Consider the following 23,886-nt stretch of genomic DNA (forward strand, 5'->3'; position numbering starts at 1 on the left):
AGTAAGAAATAGCAAAAATAAGAGGAAGTAAAGGATGATAGATGATGGTAACAAATGTAATAATCATAACAGATGTAAACCTGATTATGCCACGAAATAGCTGACCTAAAACAAAAGGCCATATATTAAAGTACAAGGAACTGTGATGCTTTAATTACATCACAAGGAAACTGAAGATAACAATATCTGAGGATTCATTGCACAACAAAAGGGGTAATGTGGGAAACTTAGAAAGAAAAGGAACAAGCAAATAATGTTAAAATGTGTAAGTGATGATATTAGGTGGAGTCTTTCCTTTGGGGACAACATTCTAAGGGTGAAGGTTGACTTCTTGTGTGGTATATCCCACGAGCCCTTAGGGCCAGGGAGGAGTTTGGGCCTTTTGAAATATAGGAATATGTGTTGTGTACCTCTTGGTTTGCTAACAGTCAGGTTTTACCTGGCCTGAGATGTAGTTGAGTCAAACCATTCACACACTTAGAGTTAGGAAATGTAAGTTTCCTTGGCTTATCACCTTGAGGAGGAGAGAGGCTTCCTAAGGTCAGGCAGTTTGTCAACATCAACAGTAACTTCACAAAATTAACCAGAATTATGATGATGCCAAATGTGCCAAATGTCATGTGTGGGGAATAAGAACGATGACCCAGAGCGGAAGGTGGTGGAGACAGAAGATGCCTACAAATTTGCTGGCCAGACAGGGATCCAGTTGTTTGAGACCAGTGCCTAGGAAGATGTCAACATGGAAGGGATGTCCCACTGCATTGCACAGCTGGTCCACGCATAGAAAGACAACCTAGCAGAACGGCAGCAGCAGCAACAGAACGATGCAGTGAAGCTCACGATGAATAGGAAACAAAAGAAACGCTGCCGCTGACACAGCTAATGAGAATGGACATAGATGTCAGAGGCAGGGTCACCTCCTTGCACAAGTCCAGGGGGAGTTGTGAGAGTAAACCTGTGATGTGAAAAGGGTGTTAGAATTAAGGTGTCAGGTGAGCAGGTTATAAAGATGGAACCAGGTATCCAGTTGAATCAGAACCCTAGTGAGAACTTAAAGAAGGAAAAATACACTGAAGAGTTTAACTGATGAAAAAGTTATTAGGTGCTGAATTAGTGTTCGACTTTGCTTTGTAGGGACATAGGCCCACCTGTAATGTGGCCTGTGGCCTCTTCTTACCTGGTTCTGGGAGGGCAGGGAACTCCTTTGGTGAAAGGCCAGATGGAGCCGAAAGTGACCAAGTAGACAGAGACTGTTGTCGTCCTTGCCATGGTTGAGGCCGTGGTCCCATAAGGTTGTAGCAGCCGATGTCCCACAGTGTGTGAAGGAACAACATCTCCAAGGAAGGCCATGGAAACATCTGCACGACAGTCACCTTCTTTTCAAGTGCTGCCTCGCAATGAGGCCGCTGGGAGGCGGGCCAATGTGAAAGGAGCTCTGTCAACAGAGAAACCCTCTGACTATGCATTTAACACTTTTTGGCTGTTTTCTAGAAGATTCTTGCTCTCTGGGTTTTGGTTTTCATTTCTTTTCCGTCTATGGCCTGGTCTCCTCAAGCAAATTGTCTCTGTCCTGTGGTTACATATGTTAGAGAACACAGATTCTAGTTTACAGCTCTCATATTCTGAAAATTTTGGGGCATTTTTATTGCAACTATTTCCCCAAGCTGTCTTTAAGGCTGATATTATTGCTTACAGATGATTACAGAATGTTCAAACTATATAGGAAAGGACATAGATTTTCTTTGTTTCTTAGTGGTTCTTATGAATGATTTGCATGATGAATTTTCAGATAGAAATAGCCCCTGCGTGTAGGCTGTGCTGGGTCTCACTTGTTGAGTAGGTATAGCAAGGAACACCACAGGCCTGGCCAGGAGAAAAGATTGCCCTCATAGTTCTTGCTTTGTTCCCACATCCTTGTTTAATAAAAGTTAAAAAACAAAAAACATGAAAGCTAAAAAGATCACTCATTAAAAAAAAAAGAGAGAAAATTGTTATAATAATAGCTCCAGCAAAAGACCAATGGAACAGACAAGATAGCCACAAAGGACTGAGGAAAGTTCTTTGTCTGAATTAAAAATAACTAAAAAACGGTAGGATGTGCATTGAGTACAGATTTGTGTTCCATTGCAGGGCCCTCTGGCTCTGTCACTTTGCAGCCTCTGCCTCCGTAGGGAAGAGCTTCCCTGACAACTGCTGCTAGGGCCAAGTCTCCATCCCCTGACTTCTTTGACAGTCTACCACAGCACCTGGTCATTCAGGTTCCTGCCGCAATACCACCAGGATGTGGTGGAAATAAAATAGGGTGATCCAGCCCACTCATTAATAAAGCCCCTAAGTTCTGATGAATTCCCCCTCAGCTGCGGTGAGGCTGACAGGAAAGAAAGGGGAGGAAGGGTAGCTGTGATAAAATCTCCACCCCTGACAGTGCCTTGTCAGCTTTCTGGAAACCCATCTCTATCTACTCCGGACTTGACCTTCAAGGACTTGTGTCCCGGCCTGTTTATGAGATCTTCCCCTAGCTCTGCAGCGTGATTCTGGTCCTGACACCTTGCTGACAATTAAGGGTTTGCTCCTGGGCTCTTTGAGGGAACCCCATGTTCTTCCCTGTCCCAGTCCCTTTCTGCCCATCAGCGTTTGCTTGGCCTCAGATCTGCCAAGGTCCAGCCTTTCTCTGTCAGCCACGGACTCTGAACCAGCCCCCTTCTCCAGGCTGTGGCCAGGCCCAGCCCAGGCCTTAGCTGGATCTGAAGCACGAATGGTACCGACCGACAGTCAGGCAGAATTATGATTTACATCAAAATTAAGGGAAGGAAAAAGAAAAACGTCTTGGGTTTCTTCTTTTGAAATTGTGGTAAAATACACATAACAAAAGTCTAACCATTTTAAAGTGTGCAGATCAGTGGCATTAAGCACTTTCTCACTGTTGTGCGACCATCACCGCCGTCCACCTCCAGAACTCTGTATCTCGCACGACTGAGGCTCTGTGCCCATCAAACAATAATGCCCCGATTCTGTCTGCTCCCAGCCCTTGGCAACCACCATTCTACTTTCTGTCTCTACGAATTTGACTGTTCTAGGCACCTCATATAAATATTTATATACAGTATATTTATTGTATACAGTATTTGTTTTGTTGTGTCTGCTTTATTTCTCTTAGCATAATGTCTTCAAGGTCCATCCATGTTGTGGCATGTGCCAGAATTTCCATTCTTTTGAATTACTTCGAAAAATATTCCATTGTATGCATAGACCACATTTTATTTACCCACTCATCTATTGACAAACACACGGTTTGCTCCCTCCCGCCTCTTGGCTATTGTGAATAAGCTGCTATAAACATATGCATACACATATCTTTTCAAGATCCTCCTTTCAGTTCTTTTTGATAAATACCCAGAAGTAGAATTGCTAAGTTATATAATAATTCAATTCTTTATTTTTTGAGGAACTGCCATACTGTTTTCCATAGGGGCTACACCAATTGACATTCCTGTCAATGGTGCACAAAGGTTCCCTTTCCTCCACATCCTGAACAACACTTACCTCTTGTTCTTTTGGTGATGCTCACTCTAGCAGGTGGGAGGTGATACTCTGTGGTTTTGATTTGCATTTCCCTGATATTAGTGATGTTGAGCATCTTTTCATGTGCTTGTCGACCATTTGTGTGCCTTCTCTGGAGAAATGTGTATTCAAGTCATGTGCCCATTTTTTAATCGGGTTGTTCGTTTTTTAATATTGAGTTGTAGGAGGAGTTCTTTACATATCCTGGATGTTAACCCCTTGTATGATTTGCAAATAGTTTCTCTGATTTCATGGATTACCTTTTCTGTTTGTGTCTTTTTATGCACAAAGGTTTTTAATTTTGAGGTTATCTAATTTATGATTTTTTTCCCTGTTGCCTGTGGGAAATATTTTTTCTCAGACAAATAGGAAGTTATAAAAATGTATTCTGTACTGGTACACATGAATGTTTTTCATAAGAACTAAGGTCATGTCACATTTTATGACCATAGTATAACTCACCCAAAAATAGTTGTAATAAAAATAACTATATATAAAATATTTTGTTTATAGAAGAGCAGACAAAGGAACAAGTGTAATGCTTTCAGAATTGCTTTATTCTTCATTTCTTTCTTCTTTGGAATTAAGAAAACTGTTAATTGAGTAAAGAAGAGAAGCGGTCTGCAGAGTTTGAGAATGGGAAGAAGGAAACAGGCAGTAATGTTTTGTAGCACCTGCCAACTGATAGGTGATTTGCATGTGGTATTTTATTAATTTCTTAGCAGGCCTGTGAGGGAGGCATTGTTGCCCCAGGTCACGGGCTAAGACCCAATATCCTGCTGAACGGCAGAGCAGGGATGGGAACCCAAAGCCTGTGTTTTTCTAACCCATCACCAAGTGGGATGGTAGTTAACCAATAGTTCATGTCAATTGAAATATGGGCAGGACACTTTATAGCATATAACAAAATTATTCTAAAACTAACTGGTAAGGGTTAACTTTAAAATTATCAAAGAAAAATAATCAAGGATGATTAAAAATGTAGCGTCTCACAATTCAAAATGGCATGATAGGGAATTAAAAGGAGAAACAGATTATTGTGATAAAATTAAGATCCCAGGAATAGGCTTCATTCCACTTAGGATTTAATGTATAATACTCTGAGTTTACACAATTGTCAGGGGAAAGTGACTCATTGTTTTATCAACACTGAGATTATTATTAATCCACATTTAGAAAAAGTCGTAGACCAAGGGTCCCACACTAGCTAGAGGTATGTTTGACTAGAGGTAGGGGGTGTGTGTGTGTCTGTCTGGATTTGAATACTTCTGTATAGGACATCCAGACTGTAATCTGCCACTGAATCTATCTTTCCTTATAATCCTCATCTTGTCAAAACTGCATTTCTCTACCTGCCTGGCCCCTTCAGCATTTAGGCGTGTGACTTCTGATGTATACTCATTCTAGGTGAGGGATTCTCATACAGCGGAGCATACATCAGTCACCTGGAGTTCTTGATAAACACAGAGTAGAGGGCCCCATCCTCAGAGTTTCTGATTCAGTAGGCCTGGGGTGAGGCCCAAGAATCTGCATTTCTAACAAGTTCCCAGATTGGGTGTAGTCTTGGACCTGAAATAAGTACATAAATTGAGTGTAAGCACTGAGAGACTATTAAACTCTTAAAAGGAAATTCTGCATTACAGAGTAGTTTGGATGTTTGGATTCTGTTGAATCTAATGATAAAAATGGGTTTGCATTTTTTAAATAATATTTTTAAAGATTTTATTTAGTTACTTTTAGAAAGGAAGGGAGGGAGAAAGAGAGGGAGAGAAATACCAATGTGTGGTTGTCTCTCACAGGTCTCCTACTGTGGACCTGGCCCTCAACTCAGGCATGTACGTGACTGGGAATCGAACCCGAGACCCCTTGCTTCGTAGGCCTACACTCAATCCACTGAGCCACACCAGCCAAGGATATTGTATTCCATTCTTAAATTTCATTTTTCTAGCAATATATTTTTATTAAATTTTATAAAAGTATTGGTCTGCAAGGATTGGAAATTAAAAACAAACAAATGAACAAAAAAACATGTCCACAACCACAGATAGCTTGAGAAGCACTGTCCGCAGAGTTCTGACCAGCCGGCACTTCCCTTGGTGGAATCACAGGATCTGAGGTAGGCCACAGCCTATAGGCCTGGAAACCTGATCTGGTGGAGGAACCAGAGTCACAACACAGACACACGCCGTCAGGCTCCACAGGGACCTGGAATGTAAAACCACACACCAATGACAATTTATTAGTTTGTGAGGAAAAACGAAATTACCAACTGAATGACTTATTTATGTTGGCCTGACCAGTGAATCATTTCCGCCCAAGAAACCAACTTATAATCTAGAGGTTACTTAGTGAGCATGGACATGGTAAAAAGGGAGCTAGATACGTGGTTGGTGTGTTGGTGACTGTAGTCTGTTAACCTGCTGCAGACAGGGATACAGACATACCTGCTCAGCGGACCCCCTTCCCCTGGTGAGTGCTTACATGGATGGAGATTGACCTATGAAGCTTCCATTGCTGATCTGCAATTTCCCCTTCCTAATTGATAGGTGATAAAATTAATTCAGTCAAGTCACTGCTTTCAATCTAGTCAGCCCTGTCTGGAAGTAATTCTGTCTCTGATGATGTCTTGGCAAATCTCCACTGTAAACCTTGAAGTTATGATTGTCAAAGTCAATTTTGAAAAAGTTAAGGACATGAATTTCATACAAATACATAGTGAGCACATCAAAGATTTAATTAACTTGTTAAAGAAAACAGCAAATGAAAAAGCTGTTTTAGAGAATGTAAGGAGTATATATAGTCAAGGGAAGAAAGAATGTTGAAATAATATTGCCAAGTTACATTCAAAACTGGTTAATGCCCCATAAGGTTATAAGGGCATAACCTTTGGGGTTATTGTTTCAATCAAATAGTTTGCATTTCCACCAGGAAAAAATATATCTGTTGATTTATCAATCTTCTTCAAGTGAAGGTCTAGCTGTGCAGAGTTCAGGCCCTAATCAATTGTGAACCGAAGCTCTAACTTTACAATGCCAGATGAAGCTGGGCAAGCTCATGAGACCATGCTCCTATTGTAGCACCAAAACAGCACACAGTGACCTCGCTGCCTAATTTCTAAGTTTTGGAATATTTTTCTTAACAACTTAATAGCTTCACTCTCAGAGAGCAATCCTGTTTCCTTGTTTTGGTGTTCTCTGGCAGAAGTTAGAGACAGGTCTGGGGAAGAGCAGAGAGAAACTATTCAGTCACTTTCACCTTCCTAAGCCCTTCCAGCTAGAGTCACTTGGACTTCCAGGGACTTCTATCTGTTGGTTATCTCACACCAGAAAGAGTATCTCAGTATTCATAATTGAATTAAAGCAGTAGTGTAGCACTGGCTGGGTGGCTCAGTTGGTTGGAGCATCTTCCCATACTCCAAAAGGTAGCAGGTTCGATCTCCGGTCAGGGCACATATAGGTTGCATGTTCAATCCCCCCCAGGCAGGGTGCATACAGAAGGCAACCAATAGATGTTTCTCTCTCTCTCCCACTCTCTCTAAAATAGAATAGAATAGAATAGAATAAATTAATAAACATGTCCTTGGTTGAGGATTTTTTAAAAAAGCAATGACGTAAATGTACTTATCGACATTTAAATGCTCTTATTAGCCGACTTCTGATTTTGAGTATTTATGTTAGGTATTTGGCCAGTGCACCAAAAGTTCAACTGTGAAGCATTTAAGGATGATTCCAGTACGTTCCTACATCCTGCCAAGTTGGTCATCTGAAATATTTGGGAATGTGTGGGATCTGTTATCTGAGCAGGTTTCACGTATCTAAGCAGGTGTCTAAGCATGTGTTAAAATACTGAAATGTTTTCATATCAGTTGGTAAAGAGAAATTATCTTGTCTTTGGGATTATAAGATGTCTAACGATGTCACCCATCAGTGGCTGGGGAGGTGGTAATGGACCTGGGAGGAGTGCCAGCATGCACGCTGGTGGCCCCCGCAGCTACTGAGTGGTCAGAGGGGCAACCGTGGAGGTGTGTGCAATGTCCTCACTCTGCCCTAGGGCTGCCTGGAGCTGGCATGCCAGCAAAGCAGGCACAGGCCCTCTGGGAGGCACCGGGAACCAGACATAAACCTGTTGGGAAAAGCCTTCACTATGCCCGTTTCAACAAAGATACTGGAGACTCAGTGACTGTCAATTTATGGTGAGGTCATTGGTGTGCTAGGTAACAGCTCCACCAACTTAAGATCACAACAACAATTTGTAAAAACCAACCAATGATTTGGAAATTTCTAGAATATTTTGATGAATCATTTTCATAATATATCACTTATGACTATATTGGAATGTAGTTAATTCAGAAAATAAAAGGAATATTAAATATAGTTTGGTTAAATACTTTGGTTTATTATATTCCATATTAATATCTTAACTCACCAATTGTTAAATATTTTGAATATGATTAATTTCTGGCTATATAAAAATTAAAATTATTCAGTCAAACCATTAAAACTAAAAAAAAAAGGCCCTGGCTGGTGTGGCTAGGTTGGCTGGAGCATCGCCCCATAGACTGAAAGGTTGTGGGATTGATTCCTGGTCAAGACACATACCCAGGGTGTGGGTTCAATCCCCAGTTGAAAAGGCAAACAACTGAATTTATTTTTCTCTCTCACATCGATGTTTCTGCCTCTCTCTCTCCCTTCCTTCCTCTCTCTCTAAAAGCAATGAAAAAAAATGTACTCAGGTAAGGATTGAACAAAAAACTAAGACAAAATGAATTGCAGTATCATAGGAAATGATTCATTGTTTAAATATACATAAAGTGTTTATTCAAAGCTAAAAAGATGACTTATACCTCCAATAAGGTAGGCATGTACAATTTTAATAAGGCAGGTGACGGAAAAGTAGGCAGGCAGAGGAGAGGTTCCCCAAGGGCAGGGACACTGTTTGATATGAGCGCGGCCTCTTGGTCACCTGGTAGAGACTTGGTAAGTGTTAACTGACTAAGTGAATGGCTGAATCAGTACATGAAAAAGCTTTTCATCCTCACCAATAATTAAGTAAAGGCAAATTAAAACAATCATGAGGTACATTGTCACACCTATTAAGTTAGTAAATTTAAGAAATAAAACCAGTCCTGGAGAGCCGCTGGGGATATAAGAAAGCTTGTCACCACTTCTGACAGGACCTAGTTAATTTCTTACTAGCAATCAGGGATACTCACTTTTTTACCCATTCTGAGGACTTAGCCTCAGAAAGAAAATGAAAACTTTCTTTCTTTTTTTTTTTTTACTGTTTCTTTTTTTTTTTATTGTTATTCAATTACAGATGTATGCCTTTTCTCCCCATCCCTCCACCCCACCCCAGGTGAACCCACCTCCCTCCCCCACCTCCACCCTCCCCCTTGGTTTTGTCCATGTGTCCTTTATAGTAGTTCCTGTAATCCCCTCTTCCTACTGTCCCCAGCCCCCCCCCCCTGGCTATTCTTAGATTGTTCTTAACTTCAATGTCTCTGGTTATATTTTGTTTGGTTTTTTCTTCTATTGATTATGTTCCAGTCAAAGGTGAGATCATATGGTATTTGTCCCTCACCGCCTGGCTTATTTCACTCAGCATAATGCTCTCCAGTTTCATCCATGCTGTTGCAAAGGGTATAAGCTCCTTCTTTCTCTCTGCTGCATAGAATTCCATTGTGTAAATATACCATAGTTTTTGGATCCACTCATTTGCTGATGGGCACTTCGGTTGCTTCCAGTACTTAGCTATTGTAAATTGTGCTGCTATGAACATTGGGGTGCACAGGTTCTTTTGGATTGGTGTTTCAGGGTTCTTAGGGTATAATCCCAGCAGCGGAATTGCTGGATCAAAGGGCAGTTCCATTTTTAGTTTTCTGAGGAAATTCCATATTGTTTTCCACAGTGGCCTCACCAGTCTGCATTCCCACCAACAGTGCACGAGGGTTCCCTTTTCTCCGCATCCTCTCCAACATTTGTTTGTGGATTTGTTTATGTTGGCCACTCTGACTGGTGTGAGATGATACCTCATTGTGGTTTTAATTTGCATCTCTCTGATGGCTAGTGATGCTGAGCATCTTTTCATATGTCTCTGGGCCCTCTGTATGTCCTCCTTGGAGAAGTGTCTGTTCAAGTCCTTTGCCCATTTTTTAATTGGGTTGTTTGTCTTCCTGGAGTGCAGTCGTGTGAGTTCTTCATATATTTTGGAGATCAGGCCCTTGTCTGAGGTATCATTGGCAAATATGTTTTCCCATACTGTTGGTTCTCTTTGTAATTTGGTGCTGTTTTCTTTAGCCATGCAGAAGCTCTTTATTTTCATGAGGTCCCATTTGTTTATTCTTTCCTTTATGTCCCTTGCTTTAGGGGATGTGTCTGTGAGGATGTTGCTGCGAGGAATGTCTGAGATTTTCCTGCCAATGTTTTCCTCAAGGATTTTTATGGTGTTACGACTTATATTTAAGTCTTTTATCCATCTTGAGTTTATTTTCGTGTATGGCGTAAGTTGGTGATCGAGTTTCATTTTTTTGCACGTAGCTGTCCAGATCTCCCAACACCATCTGTTGAAGAGGCTGTTTTTGCTCCATTTTATGCTCCTGCCCCTTTGTCAGATATTAATTGACCGTATAGACTTGAGTTTATTTCTGGGCTCTCTGTTCTGTTCCATTGGTCTATGTGCCTGTTTTTATGCCAGTACCAGGCTGTTTTGATTACAGTGGCCTTGTAATACAGTTTGATATCAGGTATTGTGATCCCTCCTGCTTTGTTCTTCTTTCTCAAAATTGCTGCAGCTATTCGGGGTCGTTTATGGTTCCATATGAATTTCTGAAATGTTTGTTCTATATCTGTGAAATATGTCATGGGTACTCTAATAGGGATTGCATTGAATCTATAAATTGCTTTGGGTAGTATGGCCATTTTGATGATGTTAATTCTTCCAATCCATGAGCATGGTAGATGCTTCCATTTGTTTGTGTCTTCCTTAATTTCTTTCTTCAGTGTTGTGTAGTTTTCTGAGTACAGGTCTTTTACCTCCTTGGTTAGGTTTATTCCTAGGTACTCTGAAAACTTTCTTTAAAAATGTTTATAGTAGAACTACTTATAATAGCAAAAATTGGAAGCAATCAAAATATCTGACAGCTCAGTGGAATAATATGCACTCATTTAAAACAATACATGTGAATCTTAATATAGAGATGTTTGGGAGAAATTTTAACTAATAAGCATATTCTTTTTGCATCCATGTTTAAAAACAACACATCTATCAATTGGATGAAAAGCTGTTAGGCTGTAATTTTTATTGTTTCTTTGCTAATGAATAAACAGATATTCTTAAAGAAAAATTGACCTCCCTTACAGATTGCTAATTTAGAAAGTCACTACAGATGATTATTAGCACATTAAAATGTAACCCAAAATTTATTTTCCCAAAACCGAAGATTGTTTGCTCTCTGCAATTTACACTACTCCTCACAAATAAGCCTCATTCAGGCATGAACTACTATGATATTGGCCCTCAGTTCAATGTTAATGAATCAACAATATATAAAAAAAGTCTTTAAATGGAAGCACACATAAAGCAAGGTTACGTATTGATCCACTAAGCATATGTTATGACCAAAGGCTCCCGGGAGTCTAACCGTATATTTCTCCTAGGCACACTGCTGCAGCATTGGTTAATTCAGTATTTGCAGCCACTTTACAGAACACACCTACCAGGAACAATGGGAACTGACCACACGTGGTTTCAGTAGGGGCATAGAGTTAAGTGTTCACATCTGGTCAAGTATCTCGGCGATATTTGAAATCTTGGGCAAGGCAGAAAAACACACCTGTTTTCATAGGTTATTGTTTTTACTCCCCCACAGCTGTGAGCATACACAGTTCTGGATCTCCATGACCGTCAGTTTTTGTGGGATTTTTTTAGATCCTTTATTCCCTTTTTTTCTAAAAATCAATAAGCATATTATCATTTAAGCAGTGAAGATCAGCACCATAAATCCTAAGAAAAATGGCAGGAACCCGATACAGCCACTATTTTTGCTTAAGTCCTCTCAAGATCAGGAGTTAATAACTACTACCAATTCCATGATTTGGTAAGAACTCAGTGACAGGGTGGCTATGACCCAAATCCTAATCAGAGAGCGCATGCTCGACATACAGACTCCAACCTCAGAGAACCATTTTCTGTTCCTAGTTTTATCCACTGTGGGCATTCTTAGTTACAGGGAGTTGTGACTAGCTTGGTTGAGTTTGTCCATGGAATTTATCAAAAGGTACGGGACACCCACAGAGCCTCTGGCAGAGCCGAAGAACCTTGGTGCATGGAGGATGGTCAGTCAGAAATAACATCCCGGTCACACCACAGAGCTGGTCCAGAGAAGATTTAGGGAAGTTGGATTCATGTTAATTACCTTTCCCCTTTCACTTTGAACTGTAGACAAGCTCAGAAGAGTGGAAGCCAAATATGTCACAGAAATGGGTGACCCATAGCAACGGAGGGGGGTATTCCTTGGTAGAGTGCCTTCAGGTATGACAGAGAGTTAAGACAGACAACATTTTCTTTCATCCTTTTAAGTAGACTTTATTTCTGTCACTAGTCCACTGAAGTTTCTAGAATCTTCCACATGAGGCAGGAGGTTCTATTCCCTGCCTTTCCTGCCCCATGGCCTTCAAGCGTCTTGCTCTCTTCCTCCTTTCCTCTTCCTTCTCTATTTTACTATTCCATATTAATTTTTGACATACTAGGAATTACAAAATTATAGTACATTTTATATACCACACTTAATTATAATGAGATTGCTCTTTTTGCTTAATATATATACTTTGTAATGTGAATGTATGCATAAAGCATGATTTGCTTTAATCAAAGCACTGAGTTTTCATGTTCATGGAGTGGGTAAAACTGAATTACATCGAACTTACATTTCAGTGGAGAACGAGATAGACAAAGTCTTTTTTTAAATACAATTTTACAAATCTCAGTGTATCATATAATGGAAGCTATACGTCTGATATCCATTGATTAAAAGAGCTATTAATTGAAGAGTGCTTTTAAATGAACTTTCATTTGATGTATCACACTGTCATCTCTTTATATTTACAAAATAGTAGAACACTATGTGTTGAGTATGTTTTACGTGGAGCCTCTGTGAGAACCCCTTGCAGGGACTTCATGACTCTTACGAAGCCACACTGGAGGCACAGGCATGGCATCTCCTAGATGTCGTGCAGGCTGGTGGCCACTGCCAAGCCTCCTTGGGCCAAGCTAGCAGAGAATTGATGGTGCCTTGGGAGATTGGCCCCCCCACCCCCACCCCAAGACATGCTGGGCGTGCTTCCCAGATCTCTCATTGATTTTTCAGGTGGTGATTCGTACACATGTTTTGTTCAGTTACACAAATGTGCAGTTCATGTGCACACCATTTAAAAACAGAACATAAAAGCCATTCCTAGAACTATTTGAACAAATGCTTCTGGCTAGATTAAAAACCACCAAAAATAAGGGTCTTGGGTGGAAACATACAATAATAATAGCAGAAAAGACTGGTACAACAATGGAAGCTCATTTCCCTCTCTCAGCATTAAGCAGAATTAAACCTACTTATGAGAGGAGTCCTTTTCTTCCTTCATCAGAGACCCCACTTAGCAAGGAAAGAATGGACAGCTTTTTCAGCTGTTTTGTCCTTTTGTCTTTGTTACGGGGGTTCTCATGTGACATTGAATATGAACCACTGCCTGAATCAATAAAGTAATGGCTTGATTGGGTCAGATGAAAAAGACAGAAGTCTTTTTAAAAGCACAGGATTTTAATTTGAAAGTTTGAAACCAAATCAGTCCCAGGCACCTATGTCTCTGGTGACTGCCCTTGGATTCAGCTCCTTTCCCTCCCCATCAGCGGTGCCCTCCTGGGACAGAACACAATGCCCTACAGTAGCTTCAGGTGCTGGTCTTTACCAGTTTGACGTTGGCGCAAAGTGGGAACCAATGTGAGACTGAGTTTAGAGCATAAAGATGGAAACTGTAATAGGCTATATGTGCAGATTGGGAAAGAAGCCCCCCAAATTATATAGTTGATCTGCTCCTATACTAGTTATCTGTGGCTGCATAAAAAATTAACCCTAACAGTGTCTTCAAACAACAAACATTTATTATCTAACCATTTCTGTGGGTCAGGAATCCAGGCGTGGCTTAGCTGGGCAGCTCTGGCTCAGGTGTTCTCAAGAAACTGCAGTGAAGCTGTCAGCGGGCCTGCAGTCACCTGAGGCTTGGCTCAGCGGGAGGATCCACTTCCAAGCTCATTCGTGTAAGTCGTTGGCAGGAGGCCTCAGTTCCTCACCACGGGGCCTCTGTACAGGAGCAGCTGCTCCTGACATGGCTTCCCCCAGAGCAAGTGGTCTAGGAGGGAGAAAGCTCAAGAGAAAAGCCACACACTTTTAAAACCTAATTTTGAAGGTAACAAACCATGGTTTCTACCATATTCTGTTGGTCACACAAGGGTGTGGATACCAGGGGGGCAGGAATTATTATAGGTCATCTTGGAGGCTGGCCACAGTGGGTCCCATTGACCAGCTTTTCTCGAAACCGTGGAATGGGTTCGTTGTAAGCTGTATTCGTTGTAAGTCTGCTGCTATATCTAAGGACAGCCTGTGGATCAAGTGAATAACAAAGATTATCGTATTTGAAAAGAAATGTTATCTTTTTGCTTAAAAATGTAAGCTTGAATATTATTATATTTAAATAAAATTACCAAGCCTGTAAATAATAGATAATAGAGTACAATGTAGACATTTAAGTTTTCATGTAAACTTGTAACCGTAGTTAACAACAAATCCATATACCACTATATAGCATGCTTAATGAACACTACACTATTTGGAATCTTTTTCTCTTTAACAGTGTATTGTGGATGTATTTCAATGTCAATATATAAATTCATTTTTTCTCTAGCTGCATAATCTTCTATTGAGGGATGGTAGCAAATAGAATAACTGCCCAGAATTTTCTAACCAGTCCCTAAAAATCATGTTTGTACACATATCTGCTGTGTGAGAATTCTTCAGAGTAATTTTTAAGTGGATTATTGAGTGAAGAGTTTGTGTATTAGAAATGTACTAGGTGCTGCTGAATTGTGTCTGCTAAAAATGTTGTACTTACACTCTTCCCAGTGGTGACAAAAGTGTTCCAAACACTTAGTGAGATCAGGGTAACCATTAGAGAGAGTGAAAAGGACCCTGTGAGCAGTTGGTTCTAGGCGGCTGCACCCCATCCCAGCCCCAGAGCTCTGCACGTAGCTCCGGAGCCCAAGTGTGGCTTCTGTGCCTTGAGTATGATGAACATTGGGTTGTTTACCCAGCTCACCTCTTAACAAAATAACTGATGTCTTCAGGGGTCTCAAGTGAAGGCAGTAAAAAAAAGCCTAGACATGAAGATAAGTGGACTGCAGCAAGCAACTTTGCCAATTCTTTCCTAGGCTGCACAGTTCCTTCCCAAAAGTCTCATGATTGCTCTGCCTGACACCTTGGACCCAAGATCCTTTAAATAGCACACATGTTGTCTGAGAAAAGTAGTGCATTGAGATCGGCCACTAATGTGTAAACAAGGTTAACATTTCACATTATTTGAAGAGACCATTCATTCATTCATGGATTCATTCAATTTATAATAACCATTGAGTACCCACTGTGGGCTGGAAACTACCATCGACCCTGGGTATATGACTGTGATTCCAAACAGGCACCAACATGGAGCTGTCGGTCTAGTGGGGGAGATGGACAATAATCAAATAATCAGAACTATGTATTTACAAACTGTAATTATGTCTACAAATGAGCAGTATCTAGGGAACCAGGAAAGTGAAGATCTAAAGGATGAGCTTGAGCCCAGTAGGAGAGGTGCTGGGAGACTCAGGCCGGGCAGAAAATAAAGTAACGAATAGCGTTTCTGCTAAAGCTTGAGGTGGGAGGGAGTTGGGCTGTTTGAAACACTGAAAGAACTTGCAGTCTTGGCCAGAGTGGCAAGAGATGAGGCTGGAGAAGGGGTTGGAAGTCAGATCATATAGAGCCTACCTATTTTGTTGGAAGAAGCAGTTTGAAAAAAAAATACTAGGAACTCAGAATATGGAAATGTTCAAAAGAGCAGGTATGAAGGGGTGGGGGCAAAGGGATAGACATTGGGCTGGAAGGATGAGATATCAGCTGGATAAGAAGGCCCCATGGGCTTCCTCAGCCATGTCCTCCTTCCCCGCATTATTCTCCTGGGTTTCATGGGCAGAATGGTCTTGGGCTGGGACCCGCTGTTGCGCTAGCACACACTCTGGGGGCTGGGCAGCCTTTCCAAGGCCTACCTTTCTACCCTCATGGACTTAAAAGTCTGTGCCCCACTTTGCCTCCCAGCTGCCTGGTAGTATTCCAACAAAAGTTCACGCCCAATTCTATTAATTGAATTACAGAGGAAAGGCCCTAGTGCATTCAGCAAACCTTAATCCATATTCACATTACCTTAAAATGTTGAATGTTTTGAAAAGCCCACTGTGGCATGCCTCTAAAGGAGCACTTAATTGACATAATATGGGTCACCTGTCTACATGGAATTAGCTGGTAGAGCTTTCAGAACAACCTACTTTCCCTCCCTTTTGCCTTTAGTGTTTGAACTTCTGAAATGCGTCAATGCTGCTCAAGTCAGTTCTGAGCCATTATTTAACAAAGAGGCGTGCAGTTGAGAGCTGTGCTTCTAACTCTAGCAGTGCCACTGGGGAAGTGAACGGGGAGTGTGGTCACGGCCTTGGGAACTGGGTCAGGGGCCTGTCGGTGATGTGCACCAAGATGATCCGTGTCACCTTTTGCAACCATGTCAAAGAAAAAGTATCACATGGCCTGGCATCATGCTTTAATGTCATGCTTTTAAGGTCAGGCTTTATTAAAAATGTGTGTGTGTGTATGTGTGTGTGTGCGTATTCGGGATGGGGAGATGCATGCGTAAATCTGTTATGGGGCAGGGAAGGGAATGGTCATCCAGCCCTGTGAAAGTGAAGTAGTCCCTGGACATGAACTTGGTATTCCTGTGTCCCTACTTGGGAAGCCTCAGAGCTGAATAGCCAAGTGTGTGGTCTGAGCTCAAAACCTGGTACCGCCACTTACTATCTGGGAAATCTTGGAGATTTAATGAGCTTACTTGAGCTTTATTTTCTCCTCTGTAAAATGGAAATAATGATAGCCTTCTTTCATGGGCTTTTTGTCAGGATTAAAAGAGTGGAGGCAGGAAAAGGCCTTTGTATAACATAATTATTTAGTAGATTTAAAGAACAGCTAACAGGCACTGTTCTAAGTACCTTCAACATATTAGCTTATTTAATCTTCACAAGATCCCAGCAGGTGTGTGTGATTATTCTTATGTCCCCACTTTCCAGATGAGGACAGGGAGGCACAGGAGTTAAGTGACTTGCCCAACATCATCTACCTAGTAGATGCCAGAACTCAGACTCAAACTTGGACAATTGGGCTCAGAATCCAAGCTCTTAACCACTTTGCTACAGTGCCTCTCAGCCATGTATGATTAATGTTAGCTTCCATTATTACTGGGAGTGGGGGAAGGAAGGATGGAGGAAATATGTATGGTAGGAATGGCCAGAAAAGGAAGAACAAAGCACTAAGATTCCCTTATATCTTGGGCAGGACTGGGAACCTCTCCTCTTCACCCCTACCCCTCATATTACCTCCACCCCCACACCTGAACCCCTTAATTTCAGTGGTTCAGACTAAATACTGAGTGTGTTCTGAGAATGTTACACCCTCACTGAAACCTCCAAAAACCAATTAGATGGGGGAGAGACTGCCACTGCCTGCTGTTGCTGTAGCTGCCCTGGTTAGAGAAGGCTGCCAGGGGTCTTTGCAAGGGTCCCTGCCACCATTGCCAGGGCAGAAGTCCTCTTGTGGGTTGAATCCTGTCCACTTTCATTTCCACTGGCTTCTTCACACACACCAGAAGTACTCAGGGTGAGATTCTCCTAATGGAATTACATGATTGACCAGACCTGACATTCTAGAGGAGAGTTATTCCCTGCAGGGTTACCAGCCTAGATTCTTTCCTCTAATATGTCAGTGATTCTAATATGAGGCCAAAGTCACCACACAGGGGAACAACAGCATGTGGACAGTCCTTTACAAAAAAGCCTTGTACCAGATATTATGCTGCAGCCCATGTCTCTGATACCTGGCTTGGATTTTAGTTCCTTGAGGTGGGAGATTGCCTAGGAAAAGCTAAAATTAATATTTAGGTAAAACTGAAGTTCACTAACTCTCTGGGAATTATTTTAAGCTGTAATGTTCTGGTTTTGTTTTTCAAGGGATGTTATTGTAACCAAGCAAAACAGGGCCTGTCCGCTTATTGCCTTGATGCATGACCCAATGACTAGTGTTGAAGGAGGCAAGTTTTTGTTTACAGGGGTCCAACCTCGGGGGGCTGGGGACACTCCTGCTCAGAGCCCTGTTCTCCTGCAGGACCCAGCTTTCCAGGCTATCAGCCAAAAGCATGCCCCAAAGTTCCCCATATCCTCATCTGTTCTTAAGCCAGTTGCACAAACAATTCTCCATCCCCTTTGGAAGCTACACTCGTGGGTTTCAGAATTGCCATCCTCCCGCAGCAGCTCTCTCCTTCAGCATCTGGGGTACATTGTCATCAGTCTCTATGTAGTAGTCCAGGAAACATGCGCCATGTTACACCAGGTCATGGTGGAGTCTGGGGAGGCACATGTTCCAAGAGAGTGGCTTCTCTGTACGTCCTTCAGAGAAGCAGAAGTCTACATTCCTGGTCACAGTTCAGTCCCAAAGCATCTCCTGCGAATCCGTGCTTGGTTAGGCAGGTTCCCACACAGCTCCATCAGCTTTGCTGATCCCCACACAACTCCATCAGCTCTCTCCTCGGCCCGCATGGCTGCCTTCCTCACTACCCCAGGCCGCGTGGCAGAATCCTGACTCCCAGCCCTCATGGCAGACACTTCACTACAAACTGCATAGCTGCTTGCTGCTTCCTCTCTCAGACCTCATGGCCAAATACCCTACAGCCCACATGGCTGCTTCCCTACTCTTTCAGCCCTCGTGGTGGAATTCCTCCCTACTTCATGGCTCTTTCCTCATTGTTGCCTCCCCTCTCTCAGCCAGCTCTTATTTTTAAATGCTGACCCAGAACTTCCTGCATGTCCTCATATCTGGCCCCTCCTACAATATGCTGCTTTTGCCAGTTCCTCCATATCTTTACTTTCTTTTGGTTGCCATCTTTAGTCAGGGCAAAAGTTCTCAGTGACACAGGGGCATCTGCCCCCTGCCTCTCATGCAGGCCCTGTATAAATTCTTCTGGCTATGTCACAAGTCCCTGAATGCTCCCAAAGTGACATATGCCTTTGCTCAGGGTGGTAGCACAGCTTTCAACTTGTCATTGTTATGCAAAGTATCTTAAGCCTACCATCTGCTTCACCCTCCCCCAGTCGAGGTTTGTGGGGGTTTTCCTCCTATATTCTGGGGACCCCAGCTTTACCCATTGCTACACTGAAATGTTCAGGATGGAGTCTAATGATGTCTGCTACCTAGTTTCAAATGGTGGGGAGAGACGGGGACAGAGGAAGCAGAAGTGATGATTGTTAAATCTGATTGGATGATATATCAGTGTTTATTGTTTCATTCTTTGAACTTTTCTGTATGTTTACAATTTTTAAATAATAAGTTGTGGGAAATAAAAGCATTAAAAATAAGGTTAAGAGGAAGAATTTTAGAAATACAGTTGCTATGGGTGGGCTCTGTATGTGGGAGGTAGTACAGGATTAGTGGCCCTTTTCTCCACGGCATCAGCCACGGGAGCAGGAGGAGCAGCAGAGGCCTGGCAAGGTTGTCAGGAGGGCCCCATATGGGAATATGGGGAAGGGGTGCTCCCCATAAAGAAGTAAGCATTACTGCTTCAGCACTCGAAGTTGCAGTGGGAATGAAGGTTACCACCTGTAAATTATATTTGCAAGTTTAACATTAGGGTTGAAGTACTCCCTGTATTCCTTTGAAACGATCCAACAATAACACCAAAAATGTTGTATATGTATATGAATTGTTTTTTCACGTGTTTCACTTTGTATTATATAAAAAAATAATGGAAAGAACATTCCTAAAATTTTCTCTAAATAGTGCAGTATAAATGATTTTTATATTATTCATATTACCTCTCTGAGTTTACCAGATTCTTTTCAAGTGACATATTTTATAATCAGGAAAAAGGCAGTATTTTATGAAATAAATGTTATGTACATAGTATCTCTACATAACTTGTTTTCTATATTTACGACACTAACAGCTGCATCCAATGGCATTTTCTCCTTTAATCCAGAAATTAACATCAGACATTTCCAGGGAGTATGCCCTATATCTTAACAGGAGTTAATGAATAAACATTTGGTGGCTTTATTCATACTTTTGATTTTATGAATTTTGACCACCTTAATAATTTGCCTAATTTTGAAGAGTTCTTCACATGTACTGATTTTAAAAGTGCTTTGGCCAATAGTTCCACAATTTCAACCTTTCTTTATGTAAAACTCAGGTAGAATTGTCCCGGTCTGGTAACTTATCTAGGCATAGTGAGTCTGTTCGAGAATGTGATGCGATGTGCGTTTACCATGGCTTGATTTATTTGCTCAGACATCTCTCTTTCCCAAGATTATTTTCAGATGGGAATCTCTCTAGTGGCTTCCTGAATAAAGACCAATGCCAAGAATTCATTCAGTTTCTTGACAAATGTGTTTTCATCCCTAGGCCCATATTATGTCCACAAGTAACCAAATGATTTTTTTTTATTTTGCATGAAGGAATTTTATAAAGGACACACAAAACTCTTTCTAATTTCAAATTTTTATTCAATTTGCCATATTTACTAGGCCTATCTGGGTAGGAATTGCCATATGTGCTTAATACTGAGAGTCACTGTATCAACTATAAAATTTAAGGTTTCTTTTTGTTTGTTTGCTTGCTTGCTTTTTTATATGCTTTGGCAGAAGGTACTCAAGTTGCAATGATCTTCTGTTTCTTGAGAATGTAGTGGTTCCATTTTGGCTCTTGTGTAGGTCAGTCACCACTTTTATCCCATTGCATGGGGATCCTCAGGCAACAGAAACACAACAGAACGAGGCACCGTGCAGGAAGAACTCGATCTTGGGCGGGTTTAATAGGCCTACGGAAATGCTGATGAAGAAACACTGACCACAGTAATCCTAGCTCCTGCCTTAACCCTTTCTTCCTGAATCTTCTTGAAGGATCTTTCCTACTAAGGGTGCCCTGAGTGGAGGTGGGATTAGAATAAACGCGAACTGTTTTGGCAAGAGGTTTGGTAAGTCATCTTGGGTGTACTGTTTTCTGATAGTAATGAAATGTCAGCAGTTTTTATCTCTTTAAGGCTTTAAATAGACCACACGAGTAATGTGCTTCAGGTGCTTATCACTAATTAATTAATTCATTTGTAAGTGAAGTACCTAATTAAAGCAGTCTAAGGAAGCCCCTTTGCGGCCCTGATCTGGTGGGTCCAGGAGAGAGATCTTGGCTGATGAAACTTGTTGGACGTATTCCCATAGGGCTAGTTTGCTTGATCAGATTTTATTTGAAGAGGTTTTTTTTTAAGTGTAATATAGGTTCAAACTGGTCATTATATTGACCTGAGACACTCACATAGTCATAGCTTTAGAAGAAACCTGAAGATTACATGGTTGGGATCTCTCCTGGTAAAACAGGGGAAATGGACAACAGATCCGTGACATGTCATTCCTCACTGCCTCGCATGCTGCCATCAGGAAGGCCCAAAGAGCCTGTCACTTCACAAATTCTCCCTTGGGTTTAACTTCAGGGGCATTTTTTCCACTTAAGAGTTTACTTTGCCTTTACCTTGTCAGAAAATGAGGTAACCCAAAGTACTTACCATTTTGCCTCAGCTATTAAGAAATTTCGCCCACGTTTAGAGTTCAAATGTATTAATCAGTTCGATTATCTGTTCACTATTCTCTCTTTCATCTCTTTTCAGCATAAGGGCATCATCTTCAAAGTAAAAGAGCCTTATGAAGGCAGTTACCTAGTTGTCTATAGAAGCCACCAGCTGTCTTCTGTAGACTTGTCAGTATGGGGTCTGTCTCTTATACCACCAACCACCCTCCCCCAGAGTTAATGTGTATTTTTATTTAAAAATCAACCTTCTCCTGTAAATGTTAAGTCCTTAAAATAATTTGTCCACAACAGAAAATTGATAGTCTTCTAAAATGTTTTGTGAGAAAAACTATTTGAAAAAAATGTCATTGCTCTAAATTCAATCTTTGAAAGGAGTATGCGCTTAGCAGGAACTGGTCACTTTGGCCTACGTGTGTGAAGTGAGGGTATGTGTTTAGAACTTTGAAAACAGAGGTTGTAGTCTTTTCTCAGGCAGAACATACCACGGAACACCCTCTGCAGGCTTTTTCATTCTTCTGGGAGTGTGGCAGTGGGTGACAGGTGACAATAATATTTATGGTAAGATAAACCTATAAGCAGTCCTTTGCAGAGATAGAGGCATCAGGAATATAAAGGATACGGAGGAGCTATAAAACAGTATAGAAAGTCAACCTCGGAGATAATTGTTTGAGAACAGGACCTCTTCCTATTTATTTCTTTGTCCTTTATTACACAACATACTACAGAGAATGGGCACCAAATGAACAAAGAATGATTGATTCAATTAATGAAATCATGCATCGTTCTATCACACAATCGGGGTATTTCTGTATGAAATTTCCTTATGTTGACTGGTAGCTGAGAGTGTCTAACGAAGGGCTAATTTTAGATGGAAAACCATGTTTTAGATCGATTATTATTTTAGTCAGAAGAAAACACAAATTGAGTGGGTGCTGGAACATATCCTTCATTTGCCCCCCGGAGATAAATGGAGTAGTGGAGAACTGTGCACCGTCGGCAGGCCGAGGTGGGAAAATGTGCACTCTGCCATCCCGCAAGGACCCGTTTTGTGCTGTTATTTCATATTTCAGTCTCTAGGATGTCAATGTTATAACATTTCAAAGTGCTAAAATTTCACCACCAAAATAATTCTGGGGAGAGAAACGAAATTAATCAAATTAAACACACTCTCCTGGGAATTCAGGATTTGTAGCTGGTGCATCTTCATCTGGGGCCAATGAGAAGGGAGGAAGCCTGGAGCAGCTGTGGGGGGAACAGGAAGCCCTAGCTGCCTATGGGGTGATGGGGGCAGTGTGGCCACCTTGGACCACACCCAGGTTAGCATAGGTATCCCAGCGGGCAGTGCAGTGGACAGGGAATGTCAGGTAGTGAATAGTGTTAGGGTCCCAAGGACATTGCCAGCTTTGAAGCTGCCTCTAATAGCATTTAAGATTCAGGGAAGAAGGGCTGGCTATTGAGGGTTGAGGCCTGGCAGAAAGCCCAGACCAATAGGTAGAATGCAGGGAACATGGCCTAGGTGCCCAGGTGTTTCCAGGTTTCTGGCTATATGGCTTAAGAAGCAAAATCTATTCCTTAACTCACCTGCTGCTGGAGCTCTGATTTTAAATACACTGCCAGGCTTGTTCAGGGCTGGCTCAGCTACTCACTAGAGAAAGCCTGCTAAAAAGTAAGGCTGTTGCTAGAGAGGAAGTGGTGGTAGCTAGGAAAGACATGGTCTAACAGATTTTCCTTAAACCTCTGATAGCCCTCAGGGTTGTGAATGCATCTCCAGCTGATCCCTCACCCTTCAAAATGATAACTCATTTCCAAACTTTCTTGCATCAAAAGTGGAGACAGTCCCCAGATGCTCTGGAGTCAAAATACCCAGTCACCACACTTGCCAGTGAAACCCAGCCACCACTGGGAAGATGGATGGAGAAGGAGCGATTTCTTCATAGAGACACCAGCTAAACTCCAGGAGGAACGCATCAGAAAATTGCATCCATTTGTCAGGTGGCCCCGGAAGGACTGGTTTCCTTCCTCCTGCAGTCTCTGCAATCTCCCTGCGAGATGCAACATCCTCCAGGGGACTGGCACCAGAACCTTAGCTGGGTGCTGAGTTTATTAGAACCATGGTTTGTTTTTTTTTTTGTTACTGAACATCTAGCAAATGATGTATTTTTAATTCAGAATTTCCTCTGATTAAAGGCATTTAGAATTAATCAAGAAGCTTTTTTGTTCCCTGAAAATCAGGCTTTTTAAAATGACATACCATTGAGCTATTTAGCTATGACTATTTTAATCATAAAAGCAAATCTGAATTTTTGATCATTTCCTTATCAATCACCAGACACTATTATTTTAAACACTACCAAGCAAGC

General features: G+C 41.6%; 1 protein-coding gene across 3 annotated transcripts in view; it reads left to right on the top strand.

Annotated features, from left to right (window-relative positions):
* GNG2 (G protein subunit gamma 2) overlaps window positions 1-23,886 on the top strand; it is a 105,551-nt gene that overhangs the window by 34,746 nt on the left and 46,919 nt on the right. The window contains exon 1 of one of the 3 annotated variants that reach the window (XM_045201949.3): window positions 13,748-13,866. The exons of the other annotated variants lie outside the window; for them this stretch is intronic. The gene's annotated coding sequence lies outside the window, so the exon portion shown is untranslated. Of the gene's footprint in view, window positions 1-13,747; window positions 13,867-23,886 lie in introns of those variants that run through there. 3 annotated transcript variants of the gene reach the window in all.

Source organism: Desmodus rotundus, chromosome 7 (genome assembly GCF_022682495.2).
Source record: "Desmodus rotundus isolate HL8 chromosome 7, HLdesRot8A.1, whole genome shotgun sequence".
Classification (NCBI taxonomy): Eukaryota; Metazoa; Chordata; class Mammalia; order Chiroptera; family Phyllostomidae; genus Desmodus; species Desmodus rotundus.